This window comes from Elephas maximus, chromosome 15 (genome assembly GCF_024166365.1).
Source record: "Elephas maximus indicus isolate mEleMax1 chromosome 15, mEleMax1 primary haplotype, whole genome shotgun sequence".
NCBI classification, from domain to species: Eukaryota; Metazoa; Chordata; class Mammalia; order Proboscidea; family Elephantidae; genus Elephas; species Elephas maximus.
Window position 1 is genome coordinate 21,109,795 of NC_064833.1, and position 13,441 is coordinate 21,123,235.

The 13,441-nt window shown below is 38.8% G+C and overlaps 1 protein-coding gene across 1 annotated transcript in view; it reads left to right on the forward strand.

The window, feature by feature from the left end:
- Positions 1–7,761: 7,761 nt before the first annotated feature.
- Positions 7,762–13,441, forward strand: part of HAS2 (hyaluronan synthase 2) — a 57,097-nt gene continuing 51,417 nt past the window's right edge. Inside the window, exon 1 of the mRNA XM_049853836.1 lies at positions 7,762–7,850. The gene's annotated coding sequence lies outside the window, so the exon portion shown is untranslated. The remainder of the gene's footprint in view (positions 7,851–13,441) is intronic.

Sequence of the window (13,441 nt, forward strand, 5' to 3'; positions counted from 1 at the left end):
AACATGAAAGCTCGGAGTCATAGCATCACAGAGCTGTGATGGTCCTTAGATTTCTAATCCAACACCCTTGTATTACAGATGATGGAGCCAAGACAAGAATACATAAATTCAGAGGTTTAAAATCTAATCCCAATACAGTGATTTGTTCACAAATGGGGTAGCATTGACTTGCTCTTGACTGGAATCGTATCAGCTCAGTGTGGTCACACTAGTTTTTTGCGGTGAAAATGAAATGATAGTGTCTGATTAACGCAAAAGCAGCCCTGGTGACACAAATGGCTAGCGCTTGACTACTGCACATTGCCAGTTCAAACTCACTCAGCGGCTCTATGGAAGAAAAGCCTGGCAATCTGCTTCTATAAAGATTACAACCAAGAAAACCTTATGGAACGCTTCTACACTGTAACATGTGAGATTACCTTTAGTCAGAATTGACTTGATAAAAACTGGTTTGTTTTTTATTTTTGGAAAGAGCTACAGCTGCTAACCAAAAGGTCAGCAGTTCAAATCTACCAGCTGCTCCTTGGAAATCCCATGGGGCAGTTCTTCTCTGTTTTATAGGGTCACTATGAGTTGAAATCGACTCGATGGCAATTGGTTTGGTTTTTGGTTTAATGGAAAGAGTATGAGTTTAATCCCGACTGTACCCATCTTTAATAAACTGGGAAAGTTACTTAAACACTATGAACCACCACAGCTTTATCATCTATAAAACAGAGATTTTTGTCACCTTGCAAGGTTGATGGAAGAATTCCATACAAAGTACAGAAAAAATGCAACCTGGTGTTTGGTACTGTTTGTATTCAATACATAGTAATTATTGTATCGTTATTTAAAATCAGAAAGATGAAACGCCAACTTGAAGTTGAAAGGGCAACTCGTTGAGTCATTTCTCTACAGGTTGTTGAACAACCCACAGCCCACATTTACAGAAAAATCTTTTATGTTTACGAAGAAATTCTAGCTTGTCTACCTGGGAGTTCCTGTTTCAAGCCTTTACGTAAGTTCTTGAATCTTCCAAGGAAGTACCCCTCAAACCTGCTTGTCCTGAATTCAACTGTGCTTGGGTACACCTGTGTTCCACGTACATTTGTTTTGTTCCAAATGGTTCTGAGGTTGCCATGGTTTCTAATACTCATTACTACTCTGCAGTAGAATATTTGAACTGAGAGGTTACCAGCTAAAGGGAGAGAAAGAGCACGTTCGTGTGAGACTTCATATAATGTGGTCCCAAACTACCAGTCAAACCTTATATTTTCTTTATAAAATGAAATCTTTATACTAACTTCACAAGTTTGTTGTGAGAATTACACAGACTACTGTATGTTGAAACATGTAGCTTGCACTATATCAGGTATTTAATGCACATTTGTATTCTTTATCCCCAAGTATAACCATTGTCATCTATTCGATTGCCACTCATACTGACCCTGTAAGACAGAGTAGAACTGCCCCATAGGGTTTTCAAGGCTGTAATCTTTTATGGAAGCAGATTGCCACATCTTTCTCTTGTAAAGCAGCTGGTGGGTTCAAACCACCGACCTTTTGGTTACCAGCCAAGTGCTTAACCACTGTATCACCAAGGCTCCTTTCAAGTATGCCCTATTATAAATACTACTTTGCTACTAGTCTGATGAGCTCACCCATCCCTTGGCACACAGACTTTTATACCTCTTTCCTCCGCTCTCTCCCCAGGCAATCCTTCTTCCTTCCCTTCTCTTTAACCACCAAATTATATGTAGTTGTAGCTATAAGTTATGCACTTTGCTACTAACCAAGATGTAGTAGTAGTTCAAACCTACCCAGGGGTACCTAGGAAAAAAGCCCTGGTGATCTACTTAGGAAAGATCACAGCCACTGAAAACCCTATGGAACGCAGTTCTACTCTGACACAAGTAAGGTTGCCACCAGTAGAAATCAACTCAACAACAACTGGTTTTTGCTTCTTTGTTGTTTGTTTTTGGTGGCAAAGAGTAATGGGTCTTTTATAACCGACTTTTTATTACTGGCTTTATTACTCTCTATTACCCCATCTAAAGTAAAGTTGCTAAAATCTTTTAGCAAGCAAGAAGAGGCCCCCCGAAGGGATGGACTATGTCATCATTACTCATCTACGTGACTCTAGTGCCAAGATAGTGCCTGCCATATAGTGTATAAACTCTCCTTCTCGCTACCTTGTGGCTTCAGGAAAGTGTCTTATCCTTTAGCTCAACATCTCATCTAGGACATGGAGAAAAAAATATAACTTTCCTCAGTGTTGTGTTAAGGATAAAATATAAAATAAGCCAAAAAATCCCACTACCATCTAGTTGATTCCAACTCATAGTGGCCTTATAGGAGAGAATAGAATTGCCCCATATGCTTTTCGAGGCTGTAAATCTTTATGGAAGCAGACTGCTATATCAGCTGCCAGGTTCAAACTGCAGAACTTTCAGTTACCCAAGCACTTACCCCTGTTGTTATTATTGTGAAGTGCTGTCAAGTGGGTTCCTACTCACAGCGACCTTATATACAACTGAACGAAACACTGCCTGGTCTTGCACCATCATCACAATAATTGCCATGTTTGAGCCCATTGTTGAAGCCACGGTGGCAATCCATCTCGTTGAGTGTCTTCCTCTTTTTCACTGACTCTCTACTTTACCAAGCATGAAGTCCTTCCCTAGGGACTGGTCCCTCCTGATAACATGTTCAAGGTACATAAGACGAAATCTTGCCATCCTCCCTTCTAAGGAGCATTCTGGCTGTACTTCTCCCAAGACAGTTTAACCACTGTACCTTCAGAAAAGAAAAAAAACAAAAAAGCAAACCCATTGCCATTGAATCGATTTCAATTCATAGCATCTCTATGGGACAGAGAACTGGCCCATAGGGTTTTCAAGGCTATAATCTTTACAAAAGCAGACTGCCACATCTTTTCTCCTATGGAACGTCAATGGGTTCAAACCACTGAATTTTGAGTTAGCAGTTGAGCGCTTAACCATTGCACCACTACGGCTCCTTATACTACACCTCCAGCGCTCCATAATATAATAAAACCCCTTGCTGTCATGTCGATTCTGACTTATAGCAACTGTATAGGACTGCCCCATATAGTTTCCAAGGACAGGATGGTGGATTCGAACTGCCAACCTTTTGGTTAGAAGCCAAGCTCTTCACCACTGTGCCACCAGGGCTCCTAAATATAAGTGCTCAATAAATATTACATATTTATTCATGGTTATAATTGACTATAAAATATTACATGGAGTTAAAATAATTGACAACAGATATACAGGTAATTTGATAGTATTCTACTCTGCAGATCAAGAGTTAGATGAGCTCAGGGCCTCAGAGTTCTCTGACCCCCTTGCAAAAGGGCCCTCCAACCAAACCACAGTCTCCTTGTCCCCCAAGCATGCCCACATGTTGCTGTTACAATACTTTGGGGTATGTACTTCATTCCATTTTCAACTTCAATGCCTCATCCTTTTGTTCTATCCACCCTTTAGAAATCAGGACTTAGAACCAGTTCCAAAAGGTTCAATCATGGCTGACGTTGCAAAATCAGAATAGACCCAAATTTTTACAATTTGGGATATCCAGAACAATAAATGGAACGGGAAAAATTATGGGTCAAAGCACTGGAATGGGAGCCCTTTCAGGAGACTGACTCTTGAGATTGGATTATTGTCAGGACCGTAGAGAGCAATACACATTCAAAGCAGTGCGGTCGGCTGCCATCTTTGAGCCGGCACTGCTGTGTCCCCCTCTGCTCAAAATCCCACAGGCAAGAGATTTGGTTGTTATGCAACGCATACCGGCCCTTGTTTTCTAACAGTGTAATTAGGCTTCTAGCAGGGCTCTACCCGCAATTTTTCCCATTCTAGTTATCATTCCGATTAACCCAAATTTCAAAAATTCAGGTCTGTTCTGGTTTTGCTTTCTTGAATATGACTGAACTAGGAAGAACTGGTTTGAAGCCCTGTTAGAAATTCTATCCACCTTTCAAGATACAAATTGAATACCAAATCCTTCCTGTTTCTTCCTGCATTCTTCTACCACCTCCTTTTCATGCCTCCCCTTCCATTGCCTCCATCACTTCCGTGCCTCCCCTTCTACCCCCCCACAACCATCACTTCCATACCTCCCCTCACATCCCTCCCAGCCACCCATCACTTCCATGCCTCTCTGTCCTCATCTACTTCATGGCAACCTGTTCACACCTTCCTCACAGCACTACATAGAATTGCCTGACTGCCTCCTATGGTTTATCTCTATTAGATTAGGAATGTCTTACCAGCAATCACCTTCATTATCTCCCACAGTGTAAAAGACACAGTAGGCCTTTGCTTCAGTTGATTGGGTCACACTGGATTGATTTAGTTGGAATTGCCTGCAGCTTGCGAAATCATTTGTCTTTCCTGCTTCTCATGGTCTTTTTAAGTTGACAATTCACTAAGATTACCACTTACTGGAATTGTATTGTCAGGTTAGTTTCCTGACATACTCAACTAAAAAAAAAAAAAAGCAGGATTGAGTGGGGCAGGGCTGCCTTAAGAGTGATTATAAGGGATTTAAAAGCAGTACTGTACAGACATGCAAAGCAGTACCAAGAATCTACCTCATCTTATTCTCAGAGTTTTGTAGAGTTTCCTTTTCTCTTAAGAGTCAGCCTAATGAACTGAATACAAACCCATTGCTGTCGCGTCAATTCCAACTCATAGCGACCCTACAGGACAGAGTAGGACTGCCCCATAGGGTTTCTGAGGAGCAGCTGGTGGATTCAAACTGCCGACCCTTGGCTGGCAGCCGAGCACTTAGCCACTGCGACAAGGGATGGTTTAGTTAATAAAAAGGCTGGAATACATATGAATTCTCCTAACTCTCAGGAAGGTTTTTTTCTTAATTGAGTTTTTGGTGAAAGTTTACACAGCAAATTAGGTTCCCATTTGACAATTTCCACACAAATTGTTAATTGACATTAGTTACATTTATTACAACTTGTCAACATTCTCTTTAATTGTGCCTATACCCATCCATATGTGCTCAAACACTTGTTTTCACTTAGATTGTGCTGTGCTCACTACATCCACATTCGGTGCCACTTTTCCCATCATCACAAATAATAAGTCTCTGGGGTCTAAATAACTGATGCGTTTGAGTTGTGGTGTTGGCAAAGAATCTTGAATATGCCATGGACTGCCAGGAGAAGGAAGAAATCTGTCTTGGAAGAAGTACAGCTAGAGTGCCTCTTAGAAGTGAGGATGGCAAGACTTGTCTCACACACTTTGGACATATTATCAGGAGGAACCAGTCCCTGGAGAAGGACATCATGCTGGGTAAAGTAAAGGGTCAGAGAAAAAGAGGAAGACTCTTAACGAGATGGATTGACACAGTGGCTTCAACAAGGGGCTTAAACATAGCAACGACTGGATTGTGAGGATGACGCAGGACCATGCAGTGTTTCATTCTGTTGTGCATGGGGTCCCTATGAATCAGAACCAACTCCAGGGCACTTAACGACGACTACAACTGTGGTCTAAAGTGCACTTTCCTCTTCCCTCAGCCCTTTCTGCAGTAATCACCAATGAATATTAGTCTCTCTAAAAATTTATCTGTTCTTGTCTTCTTAAAAAAGCAGGATCATGCAATATTTGTCCTTATATGCTCAGTGGAAGCTTTTAATTCTGAAAGTATTTTCTGGGAGAGACCAGCTATATCCTCAGTTTTAGTTTGTAAAAGAAGAAGCAAAAACAGAAGGCTGATCTTGGGTTTACATAAGCTTAAAAGCTTTTTCAAGGGCTTCTTTAAAAGAGTTTCTAGTAATCATTGATAATCATTTTTGTGGAAATAATACTTAAAAAGCAAATGCTTGATGATAAGAAAATTAGGAAATAGACTCCTATTACATTTCTAAAATGTATTTGCACACTAGAAATATTTCAATGCACAGTAGTAACCAAATCAAACCCAGTGCCATCAAATCGATTCTGACTCAAAACGACCCTGTAGGACAGAGTAGAACTGCTCCATAGAGTTTCCAAGGAGCACCTGGTAGATTCGAACTGCCAACCCTTTGATTAGCATCCTTAGCACTTAACCACTTCGCCACCAGGGTTTTCATGCATAGTAGTAACATATTCTAAATTTTTCTCGAAAAATACATGGACTTTTTCCTGACTTTTTAATAGCCTTTAAGGTAAATAAATAATTTTATTCATTCTGTAGAAAGCAGTATTTTAAAATTATATCAGTTCATATAAAATGAATTTTAGATTGAGAAAACTATAAACTACGTTAAAAGCATACGAATAATTGTAAGTGAATTTATCACACTTCGAAAATGCCACAGGCAGGTGGACGGCATGAGTCCAGGCCCCTTCTGTCACTGTGCGTCCTCAGACATTCTTTCAGTCTCTCTGAGCTTCCAATTCTCTAGGCCAATGATACTTGATGGGAGAATTAAAATGGAAAATATGTGCAAAATGCTTAGCATAGTGCCTAATACCTATAAATGTTCAAGAAACTTCTTTTTATTTAAAAAATAACTATAAAGTTTCCAGTCTGTTCCAAGCATATAGTGATGACATTAAAGATAAGAAGAGTCCTGTCCTTAGCCCCACTTCATTTAGAAGGAACCATGTAGGCTGAAAGAAGCGAGAGTATCTTCTAAAGACTGGTACCCAGGAAACTTGGGCCTGGAAGCAAATAGAAATCTATGTCTCTCTCTAACTGCAGCTGACCAAAATGTTCAATTAATTTTGACACTGAAAAGGAGGGTGAGTCTAATATCCAAAAGGAGTTTTAGGCTTACACTGATCAATACTTTTCCACTTGGGAGCTCAGGTGGCCTGAAATTGATCGACAAGGAGGTAGACAAGTTTTTTTGAGTTATCTCATTGGTGACTTTTGAACAAGAAATTTTCTCATCCTTACTTGCCCTACCTCTTTGTCTTCTAGGCAATCTCCTATTCACCCATCACGGTCCAGTACAAATGTTACCGCAATTGACACAGGATTAATTGTCCTCACCATAATGTTTCCATTGCACTTCACTAGATACCTCGATTATAGGAAAATCAGTATAGATTAATTTGTTTATTATTTATTCTCTAAAAATGAAATGTGGGCTATCACGTTGGGCCACATTAATATGGGTGTCCTCATGAAATGATGTTTTGTTGGCATTCAACAAAGATTGTCTGCTGAGGAACCAGGGAACCTAGGTTTGAGGTCTGCCACTAATTGTGTAAACTTGAGTAAGCTCCTTCATTTCTAGACTTTAGTTTCTTTAGCTATAAAATGTAAATTTGGACTATATCACCACTAAGATCCTTCTCAGTTTCAAAATTCTATGAGTTTGTAACACAAGTAAAATAACATGTGAAATTTTGTTCTCCATTTCAAAAATTAGGAAATTAACTCAGAAAGTTTAAGCAATGTTAATGGTATTTAAGAAACAGAACCTGGTGTTTCAGAATGCCTGGGCTTAAATCTTGTCTCCACTCTTTTCTGGCTCTGTGACCTTAGGCAAAAAAAAACCTTAGGCAAGTTGCTTAAATTTCCTGTGCCTCTTTTTATTATCTATAACATTGTCGTTGTTGTTAGCTGTCTTTGAGTCAGCTCTCGGCTCATGATGATCCCATGTACAGGATCAAACTGTTGTGGTCCACAGAGTTTTCATTGGTTAATTTTCAGAAGTAAATGGCCAGGCCTTTCCTTCTAGTCTCTCCTTGTCTAGAAGCTCCGATGAAATTTATTCAACATTACAGCAACACAAAAGCGTCCACTGACAGACAAGTAGTGGGTGCTCATGAAGTGCATTGGCCAGGAATCAAACCTTCAAACCCGGGTCTCCTGCATGGAAGGTAAGACTTTTACCACTGAACTACCACTGCCCTCAGGGATTATAATAATGCCTGTCTACATTATAAGGCGGATATAAAGATTAAATTAATGAACACTTGCGAAGTGCTAAGAACAGTGCCTAAACCATAAGAATTATTAAGTGTCAGCTCCTAACCTTACTCAGTATCTCACACCAGTTCACAAAACAAAGAGTCCTGGAACCAAGTCTCCTGGACACCCAATGCTTGGAATCTATATCACATGCTTTCTAATAAAGGAGTTTAATCTCTCAATCTATGTATCGACATATACATACAAAGACAGAGAAAGAGAGAGATTGAGTTAGCTGTTTTCAGCACGGTCCTAGGCACCTTACTATCTTATTTCTTTAATTCTCACAATGACCCTATAAGGTGGGTGCCTTAGGCTCCTGGTGCTGCTATAAGAGAAAATGCCACAAGTGGGTGGCTTTAAAGAACAGAATGCTATTTTTTCACATTTTAGGAGGGTAGAAGTCCGAATTTAGGGCACCAGCCATAGGGGACGGCTCTCTCTCTGTTGGCTCTGAGGGAAGATCCTTGTGTCAGCTCCTGTATAAAAAAAAGTCCCTGACATTTCTTGGCAATCTTCATGTGGCATCTATCTTCCCTCATTTGTGCTCCTTTGTCTCTGTGTCTAGGCTGCTCTTTATATCACTCAGAGGTGGTTAGATTTAGGCCACATCCTGCGCTGATACGGTCTCATTAACATAACAAAGAAAACTCTTTCCAACTAGGACTACATTCCACTGGTACAGGAGTCAAGGTCCCAACACATATTTTGGGGGAATGCAATTAAATCCATAACAGTGGGTACTACAGGCCTATAATCCCTTATCTGTACCTTCAAAATCAAAGGGGCTCTGATCACTGAAAGTGTTTCATAATTCGTTGGATGATTTGACTTCAGCTCTTTCAGAAGCAAGATGTAAATTGAACTGACATGCGGCTATTTAAAGGTCTTACGTGTTTCATTGAGTGTGAACATTTCTATGATTCACTGCAGAAATATTTACAATTTTTATAAGAGAATACTGCCCAAGTCACCTGAGACTGCTATTAATTTACAGGATTAGGCTCTTAGATAATACACAACGTTTGCATTGCATTGCTTTTCTGTCATTCAGAACTTCTAAATTCTATCTTTTGGGGATTACGGAAATGTTTTATAACCAGGTTGCACAACTGTGTAAATTCACTACAAAAGCATTGAATTTCATGATATTTAAATTATAGCTAATGCAACTACTTTTAAAAAAAGAAAAAGCATAGGTCATTATTAGGCATAATAAGGCCTGTAAAAGTTACAAAACCTACAATCTTTCAAATATAGTATCATTATTCAGGTGGTTAAGAGTTCAGCTGCTAACCAAAAAGTCAGCAGTTTGAATTCACCAGGCGCTTCTTGGAAATCCTATGGGGCGGTGCTACTATGTCCTATATGGCCGCTGTGGGCTGGAATCGGCTCTACGGCAACAGGTTTTGGCTCAGGATGACGGTTGGGGTTTTAGAGGAAAGCAGGGTTTAGCTGATAAACGTACTTGATTCCATACAGGGGTTTGATTTATGATGGCACATCACAGAGTATTGCTCCAGTTTCCACAAAAAAGGAAGTAAACCACACAAAATAGACTAAACACAGTAGGAAAGGAAATTCATGAAAAATAATATAATTGAAAAATCAATCCAAATAAGACCTCGTCCATATTTTTTCCATTACCCTACGCCATCAGAATTAATTTCCTACCTCTGAGCTTCCATAGAATTTTGTTTCTATAATGATACTTAGCACAGCATTCTATAAATATGTATCCATTAAAAAGAAGAGTAAGCCCCTAGAGAGCAAAGACAGTTTTATTCATTTTTGCATTGCTCATGGTGCATAAAAATGCTTAAGTGGAGATTTAATGCAATATTTGAATTACATTGAACGAATTCTTCAGCACAAGTTTGTACATAAAAATCTTTTTTCCTAAATTCTAAAACACGTATGATCCCAAGAGTTTTGATCAAGGGATTGTAGATTGTTATTATCACATCAGTTTTACCAAAGCAGAAACTGAAGGTTGGAAACATGGTTACTTGCTCAGGATGAGGCAGCTTTAAATGGCAGAGCTGCTTTCCAATCCATGTCTGGCAGACCCAGAATCCAAACTTTTACTCACTTTTCTGGCAGATATTTGCAGTTGTGGGCACCGTATTAACAAATAAGTAATCTTTATTTACTTTTTTTTAGAAAATCCCTTGTATTCTATCTATTGATGTTATAGAAATGCAAACATTTTTTAATTTCTTGGCTTAGAATATTAACTAACTAATTTTCTTAACTTCGGACACTCCCTCCTCTATCAGAAAATTCAGTACTACAGAGCTTGTATCTTTTGTCTACTCTCTTCAAATTGTAAGGCATTAGCTGACCTAAACCCAACAGCCAGAAGTAAATAGGCTAGTAAAGAAAAGAATAAAAAATGAAAACGTTTCTCTCCAATTGGATTTTCTCTTTTATCAAGGTCTATAACAAATAATCTCCTAAAGCCCGTCTTCCCGTGATGCAATTAGATCCCTTACCATCACGTGAGACTAGAGGATGAACTATCCGATTTGAAAAGCAATAAGTACAGTACAGCCCACTTTCCTGGGAAAGATCAAATGTTTTGAGTTTAACTTCCTCTCCATCCCTAAAAAACATGTCAGAAAGAAAAGACTGACGAATCCCTCATTGGTCTTCTTCCATTGTATGTTTTGTTAGTTTTTTTTTTTTTTAAGCCAGGTTGTAGAAAGATTTTGTTCATTAGTGAATCGCAGAAAGTAGCCAAGTCCCTTTGAAGTTTAAGGCAGCATCTGTTCCACTGTCCAAAGAGAGTGGAGAAATTAACATCTTCATCACATTGGCTTCAATGTAATTCAAGTTATTACCACCCAGAAGTTGCAGGTGCAAGGATATAGCTAGCTTTGTTTTGAGAAGTATATTCATGTGTGCGTCTGTGTGTGCAAATGTGTGCTCAAGCAAAATAAGGACCAAGTTTCATAAGAAGCGTATATTAAATGCTAACTTACAAGTATGTTGAAATTAAGTTAAAATTACTCTTCGGATGGATTTTTCTGTTACTTGTAAAAAGCCGTATAGACTTCAGTCAATAATGATCTAGGTCCAATTGTTGAAAATCAAAATTTTCTAAAGGTCAACTTCACTTTGACTGATTGAATGGAGCTAATTAAAGGAAGGTGTTCAGGAGTAAGAAATCTAATTGAGTAAAAAAAAAAAAAATTTTTTTTTTAAATAAAAAATTGAGTAGCATATAGCAAAAGCTCTTTTATCTTTCCTAATCAAGATCAAAAAAGTTAGATTGGAGTATTATAAGAATCATGATAAAGACAATATTTTACTTTTAACTTTATATATGTAATGGTGTATTAATTTGCCAATCTTTTGATGTACACCCATGGGATTTGTGGGGTGGGGGAAAAGACCAACTAATCTGCACCATCTGTCTTTTATAAACCATACATGTAATGTGACTTCTTCTATCCTTTCCATTTTTGGTTTCTTTAGAGTGGAATGAGAACATAAAGACCTTGAACAACAATCTCAGTGCAGAAACCTTCAGTATTTTTAATAGATTCTCATTCATACCTAATTTGATAGCAGTCATTTCAAGTAAAGCTAGTTTTCATGGGTCTGTTAATGTTCTGCACCCCAAATACATGTTTTGTTAATTTATATATAATTTACTAAATTAAGTAATAATGATGGTAATTATAAATGTCAAAAATAAAAAAAGAATTAAAAAAATAAGAGAATAAGCTTCTGCTTTTGGGAAGTTGAAGTAGACATACCTTTTCCTATTCTGAAGATGGAATAGGCATACTTTTACCTAATCCTCCTGCTAATTGCAACTAAAAACCCTAAACATTATATATTAAACAACTGTAAGTAGACTCCCAAAGGTAGAAAGAGAAGGCAGAGTACACAGAGACCATGGGACCTAAGGAATGACACAGTTTTGCTACATCAAATCCAGACTTAGAGCTAAAGAAGCTGGCCACCCAGAAATTCCAATGAACTCAGATAAAAAAAAAAAAGACCCCCATAAATACCTTTCTTCTTTATCTAAAGAATAGGAAAGGCACAGGATAGTAAAGCAGAAAACTTTAGATAGTAATTGCTCTACTCCAGCCAAAGAGCACAGAAAAAAAACCTTTGCCTCTACCCATGGCAACAAAGGCCAAGTGGGGAGCCTAGACTTCCGCTTATCGGACTGTAACAAGATGCCTCAACTCACCCAACCTCCTCCTGGGGTGGTATCAGATAAGACTGACCAGTGCTTCCATGTCCAGCTAGAGGTATGAGGCCTCTCTTCCCCTAGGTGGCAGTGAAGAGTACATGGGGAATCTGGACTTGAATCTCCATATCGCGGTAATAAACCATTCCTCCTATTCTATGCTGGTGGGATGTCAAAGAATATCTAGTAGAGATACACGACCTTTGCCATTGCCCAGTGGCAAGAAGTTCAACTTCCCCATGGGTCAGTAGAAGCCGCATAGAGAGCAGTAAAGGACTAGCTACTGCAACCAGCCAGAGAGGTATCAGTGGAGGCTTAAAGGGAGCTGAAACTTCCACTCACACCCAGCAGTAATGAGAAGACCTCCTTCCCACCTCAGATGTCAATGGACTTCTACCTCCACCTGGCAATAATGAGGTGTTATGCCCTATAAACGATATAGATATGAAATAAAGCATATTTCAGGGTAATGAATATCAACACAGACAGAGATACACATTAAAAAAAAAACACATTACATAATGTTAAAAGAGGCAGGCTATCAAAAAGACATAGTAATTATAAATGTAAATTACACACCAAAAAACAGAGCTGAAAAATCTGTGAAGCAAAAACTAATTGAGTTGAAAGAAGAAATAGACAAATCCATAAACATAGTTGAAAACTTTAATGGCCCTCTCTTAACAATTGAGAGAACAACTAAACAAATAACTTTCCTTGTTGTTAGATGCCATCGTGTTGCTTCCAACTCATAGCAACCCTATGTACAACGGAAAGAAACACTGCCTGATCCTGTGCCATCTTCACAATCCTTGTTATGCTTGAGCCCACTGTTGCAGCCAATCCACCTCCTTGAGGGTCTTCCTCTTTTTCACTGGCCCTCTACTTTATCAAGCATTATGTCCATCTCCAGGGACTGATCCCTCTGGATAACATGTCCAAATCATGTGAGACATACTTTGTCCAGCTTTCACATGCATATGAGCCAATTGAAAACACCATGGCTTGAGTCAGGCACACATTAGTTTTCAAGGTGACATCTTTGCTTTTCAACACTTTTAAAGAGGTCTTTTGCAGCACATTTGCCCAACGCAATCAATGCATCTTTGGATTTCTTGACTGCTGCTTCCATGGGTGTTGATTGTGGATTCAAGAAAAATGAAATTCTTGACAACTTCAATCTTTTCTTCATTTATCATGATGCTCCTTATTGGTCCAGTTGTGAAGATTTCCATTTTCTTTATGTTAAGGTGTAATCCATACTGAAGTCTGTGGTCTTTGATCTTCATC